This window comes from Schistocerca serialis, chromosome 6 (genome assembly GCF_023864345.2).
Source record: "Schistocerca serialis cubense isolate TAMUIC-IGC-003099 chromosome 6, iqSchSeri2.2, whole genome shotgun sequence".
NCBI lineage: Eukaryota > Metazoa > Arthropoda > Insecta > Orthoptera > Acrididae > Schistocerca > Schistocerca serialis.
Window position 1 is genome coordinate 448,686,127 of NC_064643.1, and position 22,483 is coordinate 448,708,609.

The 22,483-nt window shown below is 42.5% G+C and overlaps 1 protein-coding gene and 1 non-coding gene across 2 annotated transcripts in view; one reads left to right on the plus strand and one right to left on the minus strand.

Annotated features, from left to right (window-relative positions):
- Positions 1-22,483, minus strand: part of LOC126484914 (band 4.1-like protein 4) — a 583,005-nt gene that overhangs the window by 545,817 nt on the left and 14,705 nt on the right. The window lies entirely within an intron of this gene.
- On the plus strand, positions 10,994-11,068 carry Trnas-uga (transfer RNA serine (anticodon UGA)). The gene has a single exon. It is a non-coding gene; the product is annotated as a tRNA-Ser (tRNA).

Consider the following 22,483-nt stretch of genomic DNA (forward strand, 5'->3'; position numbering starts at 1 on the left):
ACCTGATAATGGAAAGCCAGGTCGCGAAGAGTACAGTGCAATGCATTCAGCTACACGTTCACAACCGATGGAAGAAAATTATTGCGTACCACTCCAACGATACTACGCAAGGGTAGGCGAAAGTTACAGTGGACAATATCCAATGGATCTACCACAACCGGAAAGAACGACGGGAGAAATGATCAGAAACAAAAGTGGCGAAGAATCGCGAATTTCATGTGGAACTATGACGAAGTACGACAACGATCATTTCCTCACAGTCAGAAAATTTCAACACTTTCGAGAAGGAAACTCATTACATCCACGAACTTTTATTGATCAATTCCGAGTAGGATTACCGGAACACTGGACGCTAGCACACAAATTAGACTTTATATGTGCACACATGTCAGGAACAGTCGCAGAAACCATGCAAAATGTTGCAGTGACATGCCGATCGTACGAAGATTTCAGAGAGAAGTTTCTCTCACGATATTGGTCCAGCGAAGCACAGAACAGAGTGAAGTATGAATTATTACAGAACCCATATTTTGAAAATTCAGGACAGAAGAGTCCCGTGAAATTTTTCGAATTAATGGCAAAGAAAAACCAATGCTTAGATGTACCATACAGTGACGGAGAGTTGATTAAATTATGCGCGATGAAGCTAACATTGGAATACCAGCAATCATTAGTAGATCGCGGAGACAATGACGTCGAAGTATTTAAAGGTATTCTAAGGGAACTAGAGTTCATATTTTCGGAAGATGACGCAAGAAAAAGACGAAGCGCACGTGAAAACGAAAGCAAAAAGCAGTGGAATCCACAAGACACAGTACGAAGAAACTATAATTACGAACCATGTGATAACTTCGCACCAAGAAACGACAATAGATTTCAACAAATTACCGGTTATGGATTTAGAAGAGAATGTGGCAATAACTATAATTCACCCAGGAACGGCAACAACTATTACAGAGGGAATAACGACAACCGGAACGGGTACTGGAGAACCAATAGACCGACAAATTATCAACCAAGAAACCACTATCAACAAGCTGAACAAGAAAGAGAATAAAGATAGAAGAGGTGGAGGTAAGACCACCAAACCCCGATAAACGTTCGAATTGATAGCTAAGCGCCCATGTCAAAGAGAATGACGCACCGACCCAGGACAATTGCAGCACCTTGAACAGAGAAGTAGAAATCTTATCACGAGAAGAGAAGAAGGAAGAAACAAATCCGCAGGGACCAGATGAAAACGAAAACAAGAAAATAACAATATCGTGTTGGGACGAAATTAATTGGGAGAATACTGACGAGGAAGATGAATTACCAGAGGCATGCACAACGAATGTAGGAGGAAAGGAGGAAGCAATGAGTATTGCAGAGCTATTTGAGATGGAAACCAGGGAAAGCGAATTCAATGAGGATAATGCGCAGTCGACAAAACTTGAAAATAAGTTACTAGTGGGCACACAACCCAACGTATATAATGAAGGAAGTTATGAAACGATAATTAGAGCATTTAGATGCGATTATGTGGAAGTAGCGACGAAGAAGGAGAAGATAGACGAGGATGAGGAAAAAGTAGAGGATGTTGAAGAAAGCGTAAATGAAGGAAGAAATAGAGAAGAGGAAATAAAAGAGAGAGAAGTAGCAGTCGAAGCTTATCCTGCAGAAAGTTCGAATTCACAAGGGACATTCCTAAAAAGACTCATGTATGATTCAGTGGAGGATTCGTTGATGCAAGAAGAAGAAGAACAGGACCAACCCTTTCAAATTCAACCAATTTTGAAGGCCACGGTAAAGCATATCCCAGTCAATATTGTAATTGATAGCGGAAGTGAACTGACTGCGATCTCAGAACATTTATTCATGCGGTGTAATGCCAATGAGGAATTGCCAGTTCTGAAAACATGTAAGATTAAAGTAAGAGGTCCTATTAGAAGCAATGCTGCGGAAATTACGAGACAAACATGGTAACTCTTTCGTGCCAAGGTCAAAAGATCGAAGCCAACTTCGTTATTATACCTAAACTAACTGTAGATTTGATCATAGGTGCAGATTTTTTAAATGATAGACGAGCGATAATGGATATGGGTAAAGGTAGTGTAACAGACGGGAATGTCACACTTCCCTTTGAGCAAAAGCTAAAATTAGAAGAAATACTAGTTATAAACAAACAATTGAGAATGACGCGAGATAAAGAGGATGAAGAATTAGAATGGTATGCACAAAAGGGGGAATCGCCTCAACTCATGTTAGAAGTCCATAAAAAAATCGACGAAAAATTGCAAGAAGTTCAAGGTATTTCGGAATACAGTAAAAGAGAATTAGAGGGTATTTTACGAGATAAAGCAGAGGTATTTTTACCTAAGCCTGGCAGTATTAAACACTTTCAGTACAAGTTTGAAGATTAATTTTATTACTGGTAAATAATCAGCACAATATTTCAAGATTATGTTGCAGAAAAGATCGTCAGGAGAAAGAAGAATGAAGAGAAAGGAAGGTGGGAAAAAGAAAGTAGTTTCAATAAAAGCAAAAATAACACCAATAGTACCATAGATTAAGGTGAAGGGATAAAGCGTAGATAGTCTAACAGCATGAAATACTAAAATGCTATTCACCATGACACTAGACAAAAAATAAAAATAAAACGAATTTGAGGATTTTTGTAGAAGTTAAGATTCAAAATATCTTAGAATTGTAACATGGAAAGGGCACCGAAATTTGTAAAGCTTCTAAGAAGGCGTAAAACAATATAGGTACTAGACATAAGTTAGATGATTATAAGTAAAACTTTTTGTAAGAACCATTGTAAAAACTCCAGCAAAGACCAGATGCAATGACCCACAAGTTGCAACGCGAGAAGTATCAAGAAAGAAAAGGACGTAATTAGCTAGACACAATTCCTACAAGGCAGATGTGTCGAAAGAAGGGAAAGGACAGTGAGACCAACAGAAGGCCCTTGTAACTGAAGTGGGCAATAAATTTGACCGCTAGGCGGAACCCTGCTGGAACGAACACGAACATAGACCCGCACAGTAGCGGAACCCTGTAGTGATGCGACGGGATGCCAAACGCCGAACGCCGGAAAGGTCTCTGAGCGCCCCCACTCAGCGGAGCAAGCAATAAACGTCCCAACGAGAAGGCCGCTTGGGCAAGCCACCACTGGCAAAAAATATGTGTAAAAGTCACACTACTGCTATTAAACAGCACGCTGATGCACGAAACTGAAGAAAACGTCCACAAAGTAGAAATGACATGTCCAAACCATTTATCAAACTGTTACTAAGAGGAGAACTTCAAAGCGACTAGTTATCAATAAATATTTCCATATCCTGCCCAGAGAAGACCCAAGAAGCAAGTAAGAAGCAGAGAAAAAGCAGGAAGAACTGAAGTTGAAGATTCGCAAGATTGAGACCAAGAAAGAAGATGGGTGAAGAATAGACGACATACCTTCCCAAATCCCTATCCTATTGTAAACTAGTCGTCTGCGAAGTATTACAACGAAAAACGACCGCTTTCAGCGACACATAACGATGACTTTCATGCATACAAAGCCAGTAAACCACGAGATTCTGCACTCACAGCTCCATTCCATTATGGGACCTCCACAACAGCAACACACACTTGCAAAGCCAACAAGGAATGACAAACGAAGCTGTACATCAAATACTTGCCCACATCCATCTCGCTCAAGTCCATCACCTTCGTGCAAAAACATTCGCCAACCTCATGCTTAAACATTCGTAGGATTGTGTGAACGTGCAAAATCAAATTATGTGATGTCGGAATTGTGCAAAAGAAATGTGTGAAAAACTAAATAAGTTAAGCACACCAGATAGCTAATAAACTACAAAATAACAGTCAATGACCATGGACTTAAAAAAAATAGACTATCAATAAAAATAAGTCGTTAGTTATGAAATGGACAGTATATAAAGAACAAAAGTAAGGCATAATAAACACTAAAACTTTATGCCACTTATTTTCTCCTCATAAAAATAAAAGAATAACTATATTTTACTTATTTTCTTCTTATAAAAACAAAGAATAAAAAAGTATCTTGTTGGATGTTTTCCATTTTTTTAACATTTGTGCCATTTGTTAGAATAATATCTCAATACTTGTGTATGTATATTTCTTTGTCAAAGCAATTCTTGGAAATTATTCTTATTTGTAAGTGTAACAATGTTGAAATGAGTGTCTAGAAAAAAAAAGATTTTACTTGTACATGCTATTTAGAAAATGTGTTAGGAATAGATTTTACTGAATTACTACATTTATAAAAAATATATATATTTCTAAGAAAATCTATGTGAAAGACTCCTCACTTTCACAACAAACTTCTTAAAAAACAAACTTCACACTTAAATAAAGAAAGAAAATATTTAAAAATTAATAATAGCATAAAAATATTCTTCTCTTCTCATTTTTAATTATAATGTGGAAGAATATAAATTATAAATTAGTAATACAAACTAGCATAGAACAGAATAACGTGGCTGAACAGCAGGCAACAAAATTTAGACAACGGAATAATTTTTGACTGACGATTCAATCATTTTCTAAATTCAGTGCAAAAATTAAGTTCGAAGGGTGGTGATAAGTAGGGTGTCAGGCAAATTCAACACCTTCCATGAAAACCCTGACATGATAAGCAAATCCAGTAGTATGTCACATAGCTCCGAATAAATCGTGACATTAAATTAACCAAAGTAATACGAGTAAAGAGTGAGCAAATGGAATACCACAGACTCACACAAGAATGCCTAAATGCATGTCATACCTTCCCACCGTGAGACAGACGCAGTTCCGAGGGGAGAAACGAGAACAGAAGCCGAGAGCAGAACCGTGTTAAGCTGGAAGGCCCTACGATAAGGGACGGATGGACACCCACGTCGCCAGCTAACCGCTAGGACGACACCACCCGCAAGTTTTAGCGTGAGACTTTTTCGCGTCTCTGTTACGTCAAGACCACCCCCCAGCCCATGTTAAAAGCTAGAGCCCTCCAGAAGAACAGTATAGATCTTACGATAACACAAAAAGGGCTACACCATCCGCAAGTTTTAGCGTGAGTCCTTTTTCGAGTCTCTGTTACGTTAGGACCACCCCCCCAAGCCCATGTTAAAAGATAGAGCCCTCCAGAAGAACAGTATAGATCATACGGTAACGCTAAAAGGACCACACCAGCTGCAAGTTTTAGTGTGAGACTTTTTCGCGTCTCTGTTACGTTACAAACTTTAAAAACATTGCCCCACCACGAAAAGTATAACGTTTCTCATTGGATAGACAGAATTTTTGTAGGCGGAGCTTAAGGTTAACATTGAGACCCTGATTGGTCAGATGAAAACACAGCCAGATAGTTTTTTCTAAACCAACTTCGGTAAATTGTAGTAAAGAGAAGTTAAGAGCGAGTTGCTTCCGAGACAGCGAGGTGAGAGTTGCTTCCGAGAAGGCGAGCTGGACGGAGCTGTGCCGGCCGCCGCCCCCTGACGAACACCGACAAGGTAATGAACGCACGCGATGCCGCATTTTTGAGCACATAAGGCTTCACTCAGAACTGCAGAAGTCTCATCTGTTACAACCCCGTTTTGCATAATACTAGTGTTGATCGTCAATTAAAGCTCATGGTGTTCACATTTGCCACTTGAAGTAGAAATCTGAAACGCGATGATTTTTCTGATATATAGTTATTGAGAAGCCACATCAGCCACTGTAATTTACGACAAGTTAGACAAGTAATTAAAGATAATTGAGGGTCACTGTAGACCATATTGATAGTTTTCTCTTTTGTGAAACTTAATTTAAATCTAGATTATAGATGTGATATGGCATAGGTCATCCTTCGATCCATTGTAGAACTTGGAAACCCATTCAGGGAATATTCGATCACATTTTTGTTGAACGCAGTTGGTTTTTATCAATAGTGCAATTTATAAACAATGTTTTGTGAGTAGAATAAAATTTCCAATTGTAAACTCAACTGCTTTTTCGACGTTATTTTACCAGCTAACTAAAAATAGGAAAGCCTTGAACCCCTTCCACTAAATTTAGTTAGTATTAAGATTCCTTTACAGGGTGCAGTGGAGCTGACGCTGAAATCATTAAGTATTTGGTTATATCATCGCTAGTCCCACTGAACTCTTCTGAATTCTACATGTCATGTGTGGTCTGGCGTCTCCTTACCAGCAACAGGTCCCAGGTTCAAACTAGTCAATTCCCTAAAAAACACTCAGAGCGTCGTTGCGCGAAGGTGGTAGGGAGACACGATATAGAACAAACAGGCACCACGCAGAATGTTTAGAATGTGCCTCTTATTGTAAAGGCAAAAGCCCCTATACCCTTTACATTTCGAGAGAATTTTCAGTTCTCTACATTTAACGTCTGCTCGTACAAATGAAACTTTTTGGATTAACTTTTAAAGAGGAATGTGTGCGGAGCGACTCAACCGGATAGTGCTTGTTTGATTCTTATCGTCTCGAGCCCTCGCGCACAGGCTCAAAGCTACGGCGGCTGCAGCTTAGCGGACCTTTTCAGCGCGCGTCGGGCCACAAAGTGCGGCGAGTTCTTAAAACCGGAGGCTAGGGTAGGGCCGGGTAGACTGGCGGACGAGCAGAAATTAGCTGTCGGCCGGTGATCCGCCGGCCGCCGGGAGTCTGCCCTGGCCGGCCCGTTTTAATCTCCTTTAATGGGGGCCCGTTTCGCAAAAGTGAGTCTGCTGCTTCAAAGCACGCCGCGGCCCGGCCGGCGAATCGCGGCAATTAAAAGCCAGCCGAGCCACGTGGAGCGCAGGGGCGCACGTGCCCCTGGGGCCGACAGGTCCACGCCACGAGCCGAGACGAACTGTGTTTCCCTGAACGCTGCTTCGCAGCGCCTCTCTGCACTCCGTTCATTGTGGCTTTAGACTCAGGTAAACGTTGCGTTACGTACTCCTCCACGTTTGTTATTACATCACTGGAGTCTTCGTCCCGCTGAACGGCTCGTTTACACCGGAGCGAATGAAAGCGATCACAAGCAAACGAGCATTCGCAGATAATTCACCAGTATTCGGTACTATTCGTCTTTATCCATGAACATGTGTTTACACTGCAGGGGATGGATGACAACACGAGATAACAAGCATATTGTGTCAAAGCTACGAACACTTCGTCAGTGTTTTTTGGTCAGACACGTGTCACTGGATACAAAGCTACACTACTGGACATTAAAATTGCTACACCAAGAAGAAATGCAGATGTTGAACGGGTATTCATTGGACAAATATATTATACTAGAAATGACATGTGATTACATTTTCACGCAATTTGGGTGTATAGATCCTGAGAAATCAGTACCCAGAACAACCACCTCTGGCCGTAATAACGGCCTTGATACGCCTCGTCATTGAGTCAAACAAAGCTTGGATGGCGTGTACAGGTACAGCTGCCCATGCAGCTTCAACACGATACCATAGTTCATCAAGAGTAGTGACTGGCGCATTGTGACGAGCCAGTTGCTCGTTTTCAATTGTTGAGAGATCTGGAGAATGTGCTGGCCAGGGAAGCAGTCGAACATTTTCTGTATCCAGAAAGGCCCGTACAGGACCTGCAACATGCGGTAGTGCATTATCCTGCTGAAATGTAGAGTTTCGCAAGGATCGAATGAACGGTAGAGCCACGGGTCGTAACACATCTGAAATTTTACGTCCACTGTTCGAAGTGCCGTCAATGCGAAAAAGAGGTGACCGAGACGTGTAACCAATGGCACCCCATACCATCACGCCGGGTGATACGCCAGTATGGCGATGACGAATATACGCTTCCAATACCTTCACCGCGATGTCGCCAAACACGGATGTGACCATCATAATGCTGTGAACAGGACCTTGATTCATCTGAAAAAATGACGTTTTGCCATTCGTGCACCCAGGTTCGTCGTTTAGTACACTATCTTAGGCGCTCCTGTCTGTGATGCAGCGTCAAGGGTAACCGCAGCCATGGTCTCCGAGCTGATAGTCCATGCTGCTGCAAACGTCGTCGAACTGTTCGTGCAGATGGTTGTTGTCTTGCAAACGTCCCCATCTGTTGACTCAGGGATCGAGACGTGGCTGAACGATCCGTTACAGCCATGCAGATAAGATGCCTGTCATCTCGACTGCTAGTGATACGAGGCCGTTGGAATCCAGCATGGCCTTCCGTATTACCCTCCTGAATCCACCGATTCCATATTCTGCTATCAGTCATTGGATCTCGACCAACGCGAGCAGTAATGTCGCGATTCGAGAAACCGCAATCGCGATAGGCTACAATCCGACCTTTATCAAAGTCGGAAACGTGATGGTACGCATTTCTCCGCCTTACACGAGGCATCACAACAACGTTTCACCAGGCGACGCCGGTCAACTGCAGTTTGTGTTTGCGAAATCGGTTGGAAACGTTCCTCATGTCAGCACGTTGTAGGTGTCGCCACCGGCGCCAACCTTGTATGAATGCTCTGAAAAACTAATCATTTGCATATCAAAGCATCTTCTTTCTGTCGGTTAAATTTCACGCCTGTAGCACGTCATCTTCGTGGTGTAGCAATTTTAATTGCCAGTAGTGTACATCCTTCAGTCATATTAATGTGACTCGACGTCGAAGTGCAATAACCAATCACAGACGCGAGGTGACAGCACTGGCAGTAGAGGGTATATGGAGCGTGTCAGGGAGGGGGACGCGGAAACCAGTGCAACCGTTGTCATAAAACGGAATCGGAGCAATATATCTGATGATCAGGAGGGAATTATCATTGGCTTTTGGGCCAGTGGAGACATTTTCGAAATGGCTAGGTTTGTAAACTGTTCGCATGCCGCCGTGCTTACACTATACCGTGCATGGTGAAATGGCTCAGTCTTTTCAGGCGTCGATGCAATTTTGGTGTACCGCGGTCCATAGATGACAGAGGTGAACGGTGGCAGCGGACGTGTGTAAGGGCGAACAGGCGTGCAACTGTTGAACAACGACCCGCCCAGATGAACCAAGGGGCTACCAACAGTGCCTCCTCAATCACCGTTCAGCGAACATTGCTGTTTATGGGCTTCCGCAGCAGGCGACTGCTTTATGCAAACACGCTGACTGCTGTTCATCGGCGAAGAAGTCTGGAGTTTGCACGTAAAGACCGAATGTGGGCGTCCACTGAGTGGCGACAGGTGACCTTTCCAGAAGAATCGCGTTTCGTGTTCCATCGGAAATATGGCCGTTGGCGTGTACGGCGTCGAACGTCTGAAAGCAAACACTCTGTAACCAGAGGAGAACGTTATGGGCTGGGGAAAGATTTCGCGTCATCTCCTGGGTGATCTCTTCATTCTGGAAGGCACGCTGAATTACCACAAGTATGCATATATCCTTGGGAACCCATGCCGAACTCTACAAGCAGTTTGTTCTTTCTCGGCACGATGGCATCTACCAGTAGGACAATGCAATGTGTCGCACAGCTCTCAGTGTACCTGCCTGGTTCTAACAGCACTACAGGATGAGTTCCTGGATTTAAACCCAGTCGAGAATCTTTGGGACCACCTCGACAGGGCTGTTCACGACTTGGATCCACAACTGAGAAGCCTAGCGCAGCACAACACGATTATTATTAGCCACTTGAGACACTTACGTTAGTAACTGAGTCGATTTGCAGTAGCTGCTATATCTCACATACTTCTTGCTGTCGCAATCACACAACTGAAGCAATGAAGGATTTCATTGAAGTGCTTGTAAGAAAGATAATGAGAATAAAAGTATGATTCATGCAATGTGAAATACGAGTATGCTTACAACGTGCACATAAACCACTTCAGAAAAGCTGTTATGCAATTTGTTAGAGAGCAGATACCGTGATCACAATTAAACGATTTTTATTCATTCGGTTACTGCAGCGATGCATCAGCTATGGCGCCATAGCCATCATGAACGCAAGCAACAGGCAGGATCAGGTCTTTCGTATACCTACAATCTTATTTAGCGTAATAAATACATATTCGTGTTTACTTCAAAGAAAAAATTTTGTGCCGTTCCTATTTCATAAAAGGAAACACAAAGTTTGTGCATCTTGGTTTCGATCTCACTAATGGAACTATCTAATGAATTTATCATTTTTATCGCTTCTCAGTTGGACCTTCGAGTGCTTCGTCGGTTTCCTACTAATCGTATGTTTTTTTTTCGGCATTTATGTCAAGGTCTTTTGCATCTCACAAGCACTTGGTATATCTACATTCTCAGCAGCGTTACATTCTCTTCCGACCGCCCCATCGCTCGCGCAACTCCTGTCAACAACAGTAGTGGTGCCGGCCGCGGTGATCTCGCGGTTCTAGGCGCGCAGTCCGGAACCGCGCGACCGCTACGGTTCGAATCCTGCCTCGGGCATGGATGTGTGTGATGTCCTTAGGTTAGTTAGGTTTAAGTAGTTCTAAGTTCTAGGGGACTGATGACCTCAGCTGTTGAGTCCCATAGTGCTCAGAGCCATTTGAACCATTTGAACAGTAGTAGTTTGCACGCAAAATATCAGACGAAAGCTCTCTTTTCCGCTAGCGACAAAGCGGAGAGATCATTAAATTCCTTTGATGATTGGCTCGAAGTCGACACCCAGCGGAACACTAGCGAACTGCTGGGATTGTGGATCGAACATGGGTGAATGCTGTTCGCTCGCTCTCGTCTACCGCTTACGCCAGAGATAATTCGCGTTCGCTTATGCTCGACAGTTTGTGATTGCTCTGATATAATCCGACATAAATGAGGGATTCCGTTAGTAGCGTCAAATTTCCATATATATGTGACTGGTAAAAACATAAACATAAACATAAATTTTATTCCAGAATGAGATTTTCACTCTGCAGCGGAGTGTGCGCTGATATGAAACTTCCTGGCAGATTAAAACTGTGTGCCCGACCGAGACTCGAACTCGGGACCTTTGCCTTTCGCGGGCAAGTGCTCTACCAAGTTTGGAAGGTAGGAGACGAGATACTGGCAGAGGTAAAGCTGTGAATACCGGGCGCGAGTCGTGCTTCGGTAGCTCAGTTGGTAGAGCACTTGCCCGTGAAAGGCAAAGGTCCCGAGTTCGAGTCTCGGTCGGGCACACAGTTTTAATCTGCCAGGAAGTTTCATAAATTTTATTTCTGAAAATTGTTGTATTGGCAACGATGGACTATATTTCTGAAAATTTCTCGAAGACATTTAGCGCAATCCGTTTCTCACTGCTTATTAATGGTTTTCCACGCTTATGTTTCGCTACAGAAAACGAAGCAACTTCACACATTTTCACAACGTATACGAACGACAAGATTAGTGAGCCCGGACAGTAAAGGCGTGGTGATATTCGAAACAACAACTGAATGAGATAAATATTCAAGACAGTATGAAACACCCTAGCAGATTAAAAAAGTGCTAAGCCGGGACCGTTGCTTTTCGAGGGCAAGTGCTGTAGCAACTGAAGGGAAGTACGACTCACGACCCATCGTTACAGCTTTACTTCCGCTGTTATCTCGTCTCCTACCTTCCCAACTTCACTGAAGTTCTCGTGAGAAAATTGTAGCATCAGCAATCCTGGAAGAGAGACATGGCTTAGCCACAGCCTCTGGACCTTTCCAGAATCAATATTTTACCCTGCAGCGGAGTGTGTGCTGATATGAAACTTACTGACAGATTAAAACTCTCTGCCGGACTGGGACTTGAACCCGGGACTTTTGCCAGAAAGTTTCATATCGGCGCATAGTGCACAGTAAAAAATTCTTTCCGGTTCTGGCGAAAACTTGCAGACTTTCAATGCTTTAGAGCGCCTCATTGTGTTCTCTACGTAAGAATAACGGTACATAAGTGTGGCGTATTTACAGTTGCGGAAGATCAACAAGTATACACGTGCTCTGCGCCCGACGACCAGTCGCTGGGCGCAGTAAACGGGGTTTGAATATGTTGGGGCTGAACCGTTCGATCAAATAAGTAGAGTTGCACGAGCACGTACCAAAAAAATAACAGTGAACAAAGACGTCTAAGCGCTATCTCATTTTTCTTTCTGACGTCGAAGAAGCAGGAACTCCGCTCTTCTCGTAAGGTAAGCATACTACATGATGGACACGTGGCATGACCATGATAAAATGATTCAGGAAAATCGAGGAAAATTCAAACGAATGAGGGCGAATTAAATTTGACTTCACCTACTTTCGAATTCAAAAGTGTTCCTCGACTACATTCATCTTGCTCTAAGCCAGTACAAGCGTATTTTAATTTTGCGTAAGACTAGCGATCGGAGCCGTCTTCGCACGGACAGCACGAAATACCTGCGGTATTAAATAATATACACAAACCACCTTCGTTAATCACTCTATGCAGTGTGAATGAGGGGGAAGGGCATGTGCTTTAAGCAGTCATAGCATTAGCGATTCTAAACAAGGTCACAGCACTGGTGATTCTGATCAGATGACTTCATAGGGATATAAGCCCTATTCGAATGGTTTCGAAGATGGAACGCATTTAATGTACACTGTTATTTATTATTTGTATTATTCAAATATTTACGACGTACCACAGTTTGGAGAAAGTTAAGATGACGAATTTGATACAGCACACTTGTGATCTATAAAGTTGGAAAACTACTTCAGCTACGGTACATGCGCACCGCGTGTGATTTTCAACATTCTTTCGCTCTGTTCGCGCATGCTATTGGTCTCGGAGAAAAAATTATAGGACAATTTTTGTATTAAATTTAAGGTAGCTTAATTTTGTACTGCGACATGTTTTCGCTAGAGCGTGCGGATTTCGAGTTATTCAAGAAAAGAACATACAGAAATGATATTAAATGTGCTCTATCTCGAATATCATTCGGAACAAGAAATGCGTCCATATGAAGTTTTTTGTTCATAATCACTAATACTACAAAAATATCTACAGTTGTTCCTGAGAACTGACTTCACATAGAGACAGAAAATACAACAGGGAACTCTAATTTACAATATGTATAGATAGTGCCAACACCGATGGTTCAAACTGAAACAACAAATCCTGAGAAGATGTTAAACACAAATAGCTGTTGGAGACATCTATTGGATGTTTAAACCATTTGAACAAAACACGTAAAAAGTATTTTATTGACCAGAAGATGACGACGACGATTATGAGTATTTTTAACACTTTGAAATTTTATGTAAGGACGTGTGGTGGTAAAATCATTAGGGTACGCACACACACACACACACACACACACACACACACACACACGGAGAGAAAGAGAGAGAGAGAGAGAGATAGAGAGAGAGTGAGAGAGAGAGGGAGGGAGGGACGTGGTGGAGGGGGGAGGGAGACGGGAAGTGTGTGCGGTCAGTGCTCCAGCGTGACGAAGCGTTCACTTAGCGGACAGGAGTTGCCTAACGGTACCCCGGTATGTGTTTTCTCAGCGTGTATACAATCCTCACCTCGCTACTTACGTGCTGTTTGCATTCAATAAGCGCATTTTCGTCAATGGTAAGTGACTAACTCGTGAAAGTAGCGGGTTCCCACGTTGACAGGCCGTAAGGTGGCTAGTTTTACGTGCCTTTCGAATTACGGCGGAAACTGAAGCCGAGGAAGGCGGTCGTCGCTCGCTGCAGACAGGGTGATAAAGCAGAAAGGATTCACGAACGTTTGAAATGAACGAGATTCACTGCCTGACGAAACAAGTGAAGCACCGAGAAAAGATGGTCCGATGTCAGCGTAACTTCAAACGCGGACACACCGTAGGCGGGTATGTAAATGATTAGAATTGCAGTTCTCTATGACAGGTAGTTCCGGCCACCAGACTGCATTAGTGTTGTTCGTGTTTAGCGTTTCTACCAAGCTTGGTAGAGTGTATAAGAAGGTCTGAAGACTCAGATGTTAAATGATGAATGTGAAGACATGGAGATGTCCTGCACTCGTGGGAAACAGAGTTGTCAACAACTGCCAGAGTTTGTACAGGGCCACACTGTCGGCCTCAGTGGATTTATGACACCCTCCTGAACGAATCAGTGCATGCAAATAAGCCAGAGAGGCTATAACGTCATACTGATAAATGGAATCATTCTGCCAAGTTCTTTGTAAATTTGGATAGATTTTGTATTTACTGAAATAATATCACACTTCTTCTCCACCCGTCAAGTTTAACTTCGTTTTCTCTTTCCCTTATGGGTGTTTCACTTATTTGCCAGGCAGTGTCTAGTGAATGCTATATTTGAGTACTAAATCACTGAGACTCGTTATTGAAGCATTTAATATGATGCAATTAATGTTTGGTTACCTATCTCGTTTCTGGTACTACGAGTGCCACACAAGGGGAAAAAACCACTACAACAACAACACACATACGTAGGATAGTACCGCGTTCTCTTCCCTATCCTTGGTACATTCTTGCTTTTGTTCCTTCGCTAATGATTTCGTTAGTGAAGGGATTTTAAGCGCTAAGCTTCCTTCTTTATATAATGTAACACAGAAAACGCAAACAATGCAACAGACAGAAATCGAATGTTCAATAAGCGACCAGAAGCAAATGAAGCGCGTGTTTTGTTGATGATTAATATTCATCACTTTTTACCAGTCAAAACATTGACGCAATTTCATCTTTAAATAAATATAAAGGATACTCTTTTTCAGTCGCGTTAAAGAGATGTTTGGAAGAGGAACAGTGCACTGTAACACTTGATAATGTTTGCTGTGAAACTCTTCACAAAAAGCCGCTGTTCGATATATATCAGTCAGTATGTTGTTAGCTGTCCGTCTTCGAACATTTGGAGAAGTTCAATTGAAATCGTTGACTAGTGCAATATCACAGTACTCCTTTTTCCAAAACGCTGTGCGGCACGGAGAACTTCTTGACAATGTCAGTTGTGGTTTCTCTGCCATGCAACAAGCTCGTGAATACCCTCTCTGTGGTAGACGAATGTGATATCACTCTGTGGCGTAGAAAGTCTCAGAAGAGCAAGAAGACGTCTTATTCTGCTTTTGGCGGCCATAATGCTAGCATGTGTTGCACCAAAGTAACGTGCTGAGAATTTAGCATCACTGACATTTCACTTCATCCTTCTATGCTAATAGTTCATTGACATGTTTTTATAACGTGAAAACGTAAATATTTTCGAACCGGGGTATAATATCATAAGATCTCTGGTGCGATTAAAAAAAGAGGTGAGCTAGAAAAGCATTCATTAATGGGATACGTAGAAAGGTACGAGCAGAAAGCGTACCAGAAAGAAAAAATATTCCTTGGGGAGACAGCATGCTCATACGAATACCGCGTAACACAGCCTCTTGTCTTTATAAACCCCGAATTCGACGAGCAAGAGAACCCAGTTTCTTCAGGTATTTCATATGCAGATGAACTCACTCACTGCGTTTAAACAGGTGTTCCAAATAGTCCGCCGGCCGTTGTGGCCGAGCGGTTCTAGGCGCTTCAGTCTGGAACTGCGCGACCGCCACGATCGCAGATTCGAATCCTGCCTCGGGCATGTATGTGTGTGATGTCCTTAGGTTAGTTAGGTTTAAGTAGTTCTAAGTTCTAGGGGACTGATGACCTCAGATGTTAAGTCCCATAGTGCTCAGAGCCATTTGAACCATTTGAACCAAACAGTCCCAGACATTGCTAAAGGTATTAAGATCGGGTGATTCAGAGGAACAGTCGAGGCACAATAGGGCACCCTAGTGTTGATCAAACTGTTAATGCTCCTCTCAATAGATCGAATTGGCGGGAACAGCGAGGGCAGCGAGGAAGTACAGACGGTGCCAAACATCGTTCAGGACTGACCCTTGTGTGCTCTCACTGGATACCTGGAAGAACTACGGCAAGCTGGTTCGAAAGCAGTTGAGTGATGGGAAAATCTGTTTTTTGTTATGTTACTTTAACTGGTTGTCTATAATTTTTCATATGTTCAAATGTGTGTGAAATCTTATGGGACTTAACTGCTAAGGTCATCAGTCCCTAAGCTTACACACTACTTAACCTAAATTATCCTAAGGACTTACACACACATCCATGCCCGAGGGAGGACTCGAACCTCCGCCGGGACCAGCCGCACAGTCCATGACTGCAGCGCCTAAGACCGCTCGGCTAATCCCGCGCGGCTATAATTTTTTCTTCGCAGTTGACAGTGTACTTGTGATGGTCCGCTAGAGCCAAACATTCAAGAGGCTAGCAACGCTGAGCGGAAATAAATTTCTGTCGAGGTTACTGAACAACAAGATTTATACAAGAGTTACTCTAGGAACGGCAATTAACAGAAGTGTCTCAACAAGCGAAACAGATCGACTGCCAGAAACGTCTTTCTTCAGGGTTCCAAAACTATGGAAATCACACAGAGAGAGATCGTGGCTGTTTCCGACCACATGTTGCCAAAGTTGTTTTGACCGCGCTGCAGATGTTCCGTTGGGTAGTCCATACAAAAAAATGGTTCAAATGGCTCTGAGCACTATGGATCTTAACATCTGATGTCATCAGTCCCCTAGAACTACTTAAACCTATCTAACCTAAGGACATCACACACATCCATGCCCGAGGCAGTATTCGAACCTGCGACCGTAGCAGTCGTGCGGTTCCGGGCTGAAGTGCCTAGAACCGCTCGGCCACCGCGGCCGGCGGTAGTCCCTACACATTCTCCATTCAGTCCCGCTCTTTCTCCATACGATTTTCATACTTTTGGAGCCCTGATGAATTAGATGACGATTTGCTTCGGATGAAGAGGTGCCCACCTGGGAACAATCGTCGTTCCGTAGTTTTTGCATGAAGCCACTGATCATCTTGTCTCACAATGGGACAAATATGTTAACAGTTATGGTGGTTAGTTTTGAAATAATGAACAGCTTGCTTTAAAAAAATCGGCTTAGAAGATAAGATTTCCAATCGTTGTTGAGTACGAAACATTCCGAGAATATTAACATATTAGCTGCTGGCTGCGTGGGTAGCATAAAAGAGTCGTGACCCTAGTGTTGCAGGGTTGAATCTCACATATGGCAACCTTTTTTTACTTTTATTTTGATTCCATATTTATTAATACACGGAAATTATAATTAATACTCAATCACATTTTTAATAAAATTTTAATTTTAATTTCTATTTCCATAAAAGGCGAGTATTCACAATAAATTAATATTCTGCACAAAAATATGGAAATATCATATAGAAAATAAAGTAATTTTCTATTGCTAGAAAGTGAACAGTATTACTGTATTTTCATTTAATAAAAACGAATTTCTCACATCTGTGTCAAATTTTAACTTATTTTTCTACGAGTAGTAGTTACAAATAAAAATATGATGTTTTTACTAAAATTATGATACATTATTTGTTAATTGCCATTTATATTTGTTAATAATTGTGGAAAATAAGAAACAAAAAATATTGTCTCTAGGTAGAGTCGAATCACAGTTTACGATCGCGAAAATATTAAGTTGCGCACTCAGCGACCAGCGATGTTTTGTTCGTAACAGCGGTGGATACCTAATCTTCGAAGGCAATTTTGTCAGTTGATTGTATTTATTTATTTATTAAATTTGAGTCACACTGCTTTAGACAATTGATGTCCGGGTAAAATGGAATGATCAGTGATTTAAAATGGAATGATCATATAATGTTGATCGTCGGTAAAGCAGATGCCAGACTGAGATTCATTGGAAGAATCCTAAGGAAATGCAATCCGAAAACAAAGTATGCTTGTTCGCCCACTGCTTGAATACTGCTCAGCAGTGTGGGATCCGTACCAGATAGGGTTGATAGAAGATATAGAGAAGATCCAACGGAGAGCAGCGCGCTTCGTTACAGGATCATTTAGTAATCGCGAAAGCGTTACGGAGATGATAGATAAACTCCAGTGGAAGACTCTGCAGGAGAGACGCTCAGTAGCTCGGTACGGGCTTTTGTCAAAGTTTCGAGAATATACCTTCACCGAAGAGTCAAGCAGTATGTTGCTCCCTCCTACGTATATCTCGCGAAGAGACCATGAGGATAAAATCAGAGAGTTTAGAGCCCACACAGAGGCATACCGACAATCCTTCTTTCCACGAACAATACGAGACTGGAATAGAAGGGAGAACCGATAGAGGTACTCAAGGTACCCTCCGCCACACACCGTCAGGTGGCTTGGGGAGTATGGATGTAGATGTAGATGTAGATGTAGATGTAGTGAGCTTCAAATTTTATACGTCTGAAGGAAACCGAAGGGAGCTGGTCCAAAAGTTGGCATTGTAGATCTTAAAGTCTTCACGCAAAGAAATGTGCGACATTAGGTGCTGGTGGGCATCGATTTAAATCACTGGGGAAAAGTCCGAAAGAACAGATATCACATATTCCTTACAAGTATTGCCTGGAGTCTTTCAAAGCTCGGATTAAGGAACGAAGCGGATGGAAATCGACCGTTTCGTTTCAAAGGAACCATCCCGCCATTTGCCTTAAGCGATGTACCGAAACCAAAGAGAACCTAAATCTGAATGGCCGGACTGGGAACTGAACCAGAATGCGAGTCCAGTGTGCTAACCAACGCACCACCTCGCTCGGTAGTATTAATCGAGTGTTTGCCAGTAGCTGTTACACAGCTCCTCAGAACACGTGCGCACCTGTGTGGTGTCATACGAGACGCAAGGCTGGCTCCATCAGTGCGGTCGGCGCGGCGAGAAGGAGGTGTATCTAACGCCTGGAAGACGAGGGTATGGGGACCGGAGGATGAGAGATGAGCGGCTGTTGGTTGTGTTGGTTGCCAGCAGCGGCAATGCAGCCAGCTGAGTGTGCGGCAAGTTGCGCTGAGTTAGCGCTGACGGCAGTTGACACAGACCCAGGCGCGCCTTGTTAGCTCACAGTTCTCCGCTCCGCTCTCTTGTTTGTTGCCGCATCTGGTGCTAGAATAAGCGTTCGCTTTTCCGTTTTTGTCGGCTCTCTATTCAACATCGGCCAAGTTACGGTGAAAACACCTACCACGTTCGCAGTTGCTAGGGTCCAATTTCTTCACTGATAAAATCTAGGATGTTGTTTAAGACAGACAGTGGAAATAGGGATTGGTAAAAACTTCCTAAAGCAAAGACCGCATAATACATCTTTATTTACAAACAACCGGTCTCGACAGACTTTTCTGTCATCTTCAGGTCTTCAAAAATTTTTGTTATAAAATATGTTCATTTTGAGTTGGACCACACGCCAAGTTGTAGTGTAGATAAAGGTCTGTCATAAATAAAATATTTAAAATCAAAAAGCACCTTCTGCACGTGGCCGTGTCCATAGATGTACGCTCACAAATGATTGTTACGCCATAAGAAACACAGTAGACAATGAAACGCACAGTAGCAGATCTGTTTACGTTAGCTGAGCATATTCTAATCATTGAAGATCTTCAGCTATTAGAACATATCTCCAGCTAACGTACACAGATTTATCTTTTCATTTCGCTACATAGTAAGCAGTACCCCAGCCCCTTCCCCCCCTCCTCCATCGATTCCTAAAAGAATCGAACTCCGATGCGTAAAACACCTTCAATCGTTCGATTATTGTGCAAATGATTTCATGTGTTAAAAAGTTTCAAACATTTCCCTTTCATTATTATGTTGGGCTATAACTGTGAAAATGTTTAGAAAAAATTTGAAATTACGTTTAACTTCTCTTGGAAGTCGCTAAGTGCTCTCATTACCAAACACTGCTTTACGAAACCAGAACTGTATGCAGCACAATGATGTAAAATGGTTCAAATGGCTCTGAGCACTATGGGACTCAACTGCAGTAGTCATCAGTCCCCAAGAACTTAGAACTACTTAAACCTAACTAACCTAAGGACATCACACACATCCATGCCCGAGGCAGGATTCGAACCTGCGACCGTAGCAGTCGCACGGTTCCGGACTGCGCGCCTAGAACCGCGAGACCACCGCGGCCGGCACAATGATGTAATTTAGCAGGTAAATTCAGTAGTATATGTACATTTTGTCAACAAGTTAGTAGCAGAGAAATAATAAATTAAAACGTCATGACTGATGCTGAATTTTGCTGCATTAATAGCGAAAATGTAGTAAGTTTCTACAAGCTTTGGAATTATGCGTTAAACTTCGTGGATGCCGCTAAGTGCTGTCTTTCTCAAATACTGGATGAATAAAAACTTGTGCGACGTTGTGTTACTCTGCCGGAAGACATGTACAGAATTTCTAACTTTTATACTTGACTTACTGTGTTAAACCTTTATAACTCTTGATTAGTAGATTGTGACAGGATTTTAAATTTTTAAATTCGGTAATAAATGTACCGAAGACCGAAAATGAATTTTTTGTTGCCACTGGGTGCTCTAGGCAAGCTGTAACTGGGATCGGGTCACCATTTTAGTCGTTTAGCAACATTGATGGGCACTGATGACGTCATTTGCTCCGTCATATGAAACTCAAAGTAATATGAATGTAATATGCTGCAAAATTGGATGTAATTGCTTAATTTTTTGCAGTAATTGAATATACTCGCCGGTAATATGTAATAATTTCCTTCAGCACGTCTGGGGAGTAATTGACTAAATATCCGGCGAAATCATTCTATTTGCGATGCCCAGAGGGCAGGCCGAAGAGTGTGATGCCCCGTACGCTGGTCGCCCGCTTTCCATTCCGCGGCGCTAATAACTGGTTGGGGAAGGAAGGGAGGCAAGCTGACAGCCACATCTGTCCTCCTTGATTAATACTCTGGCCGCTTCTTTTGAGGGTGCTCCCAAAAAGTGAGAATTTTGCTAGGAAAAGACACACTACGCAGCGCAGTGCTTGTGCACGCGAAGGATCACGCCTGATTTTTGCAGTAAACATCCGTTTTCTGCCAGACGTGGGATGATACGGTGTTCCAAATTGCAGGGAATAGTGTTCTGTAACTGCAAGTGTATGAGAGAAATGTAGTTTCAGCCTGGCAACAGTGGATGTTCAAACGTGCCAAGTTGTTGCCTATTACTGCAACTACACCTTTGCAAGTACACGATCGTCCATTTTATATAAGAATGCGTCCGAAGTTTGCTTGTGTGAGATAATGCAGCAGTGAGATAATCGTGTGCATCTAGGCAGTAGTGCACCAGACGAACACCCTTCCGAGGCACCGTCCTTTTGAAGGTAATATTGGTCCTCCAAAAGTACAGAAGAATAGTGGAACGTCGACACTAAGTGCCTTTCTGGAACCGCTTCAGTATCATTGTCGGCGGTCGTTTGAATTAGCAATTCTACAGCCATGACTTTACAATAGACATGCATTTCTCTTTTGTTCTTGCCATTTAGCGTAGAGAGTAATACGTCATATGAAAGGTGTCGCAATGGCTTCAGGGAGAACTCGCTCCCCCCGCTCCCTTTCCCTTTCCCCCACCGAAAAAATTTCGGAAGCTATTTAGGGGTATTTTTTGAGAACTTTAGTGTAAACGACAAGAGTTCACCAATATCTTATTGCTGAATACCTGCAATAACCCTAGGGCAAAACAGGTACACTTTTAATACGCTGTGTTCAACCTGTTCTAACAGTTTGCAGTCAATACAAAACAAGGTCTGAACTGTTCCCTTACTGGTATTGTTCAAAAGGTCGACCACCATGATTACGACAGAACGTAAGGGACTCATCATCGACTTTCTTACAAGGTCAAGATTTCCAGGAGTTTGGCGTTTTGTTTCCGTGTCGGTCAAGTCCATGTAAGTATCGACTGGAGCCTCGTAAACTAGACTCTTCACACGCGCCTGGAAGGTGTCCATTGGTGTCTTTTATACCAAAACACGTGCCATGTAGCGTTAGAATCTTTTATTTAACCTTGCATTATGCAATTTGTATTTTTTTTTTCCTTTACTTGAAAAGGGATTTTGAGTTTTAAGCGTTGTAAATAGATTCTGAGAACCATTCTCTTATCTGCAAAAATAATACTTCAGGAACTTTCATTAACAAACTATACTGAGGGTCTTGTTGTTCATTATAACGAATAATGTTAATAAAGTTAATAAAGTTATAAATTTTAAAAGTAAAAAAGACTTTTATTAGAGAAAAGGTTCCTACCCGTACTCCCCACAACTTCCACGTACTCAGAGCATTGGCCTTCGGGCGTTGTCTGATGTTTTCCCCGATATCTATCCCAGCTAACACCTGCGGGGCCATGTCAATTACTACTTTTTCACGAATGTACCGTCTGTATCAGTTTTGTCTCACTGCCTCGAACATTCGTTCTAACAGTGTATGTTCGTTTGCTTGGCCACCGCAGCAGGTGTTATAATTAACCAGCGAACCCGGCAATGTGTTGCAATTGCTAAATATTGTATATATGGGTATTTGATAAGCGTCCGCATTTCCCTTCTCCCCTCTCTCTCTGTCCATCTCCTCCTCTCTTCATTTTCTCCAGCATCCCCTCTCTCTGTCCGTTTGCCAACTTGTCCTCTTTATGTCCATTTTGACCCCCCCCTCTTTCTCTTTAAATCTCCTCTTACCCCCATCTAACTGACCCTCAGCCTTATTGTTATTGCAAAATCATAATCCATAGTAGTACTCTAATAATAAGTCGATAACGTGTAAATACAACTCTGTTATTTTA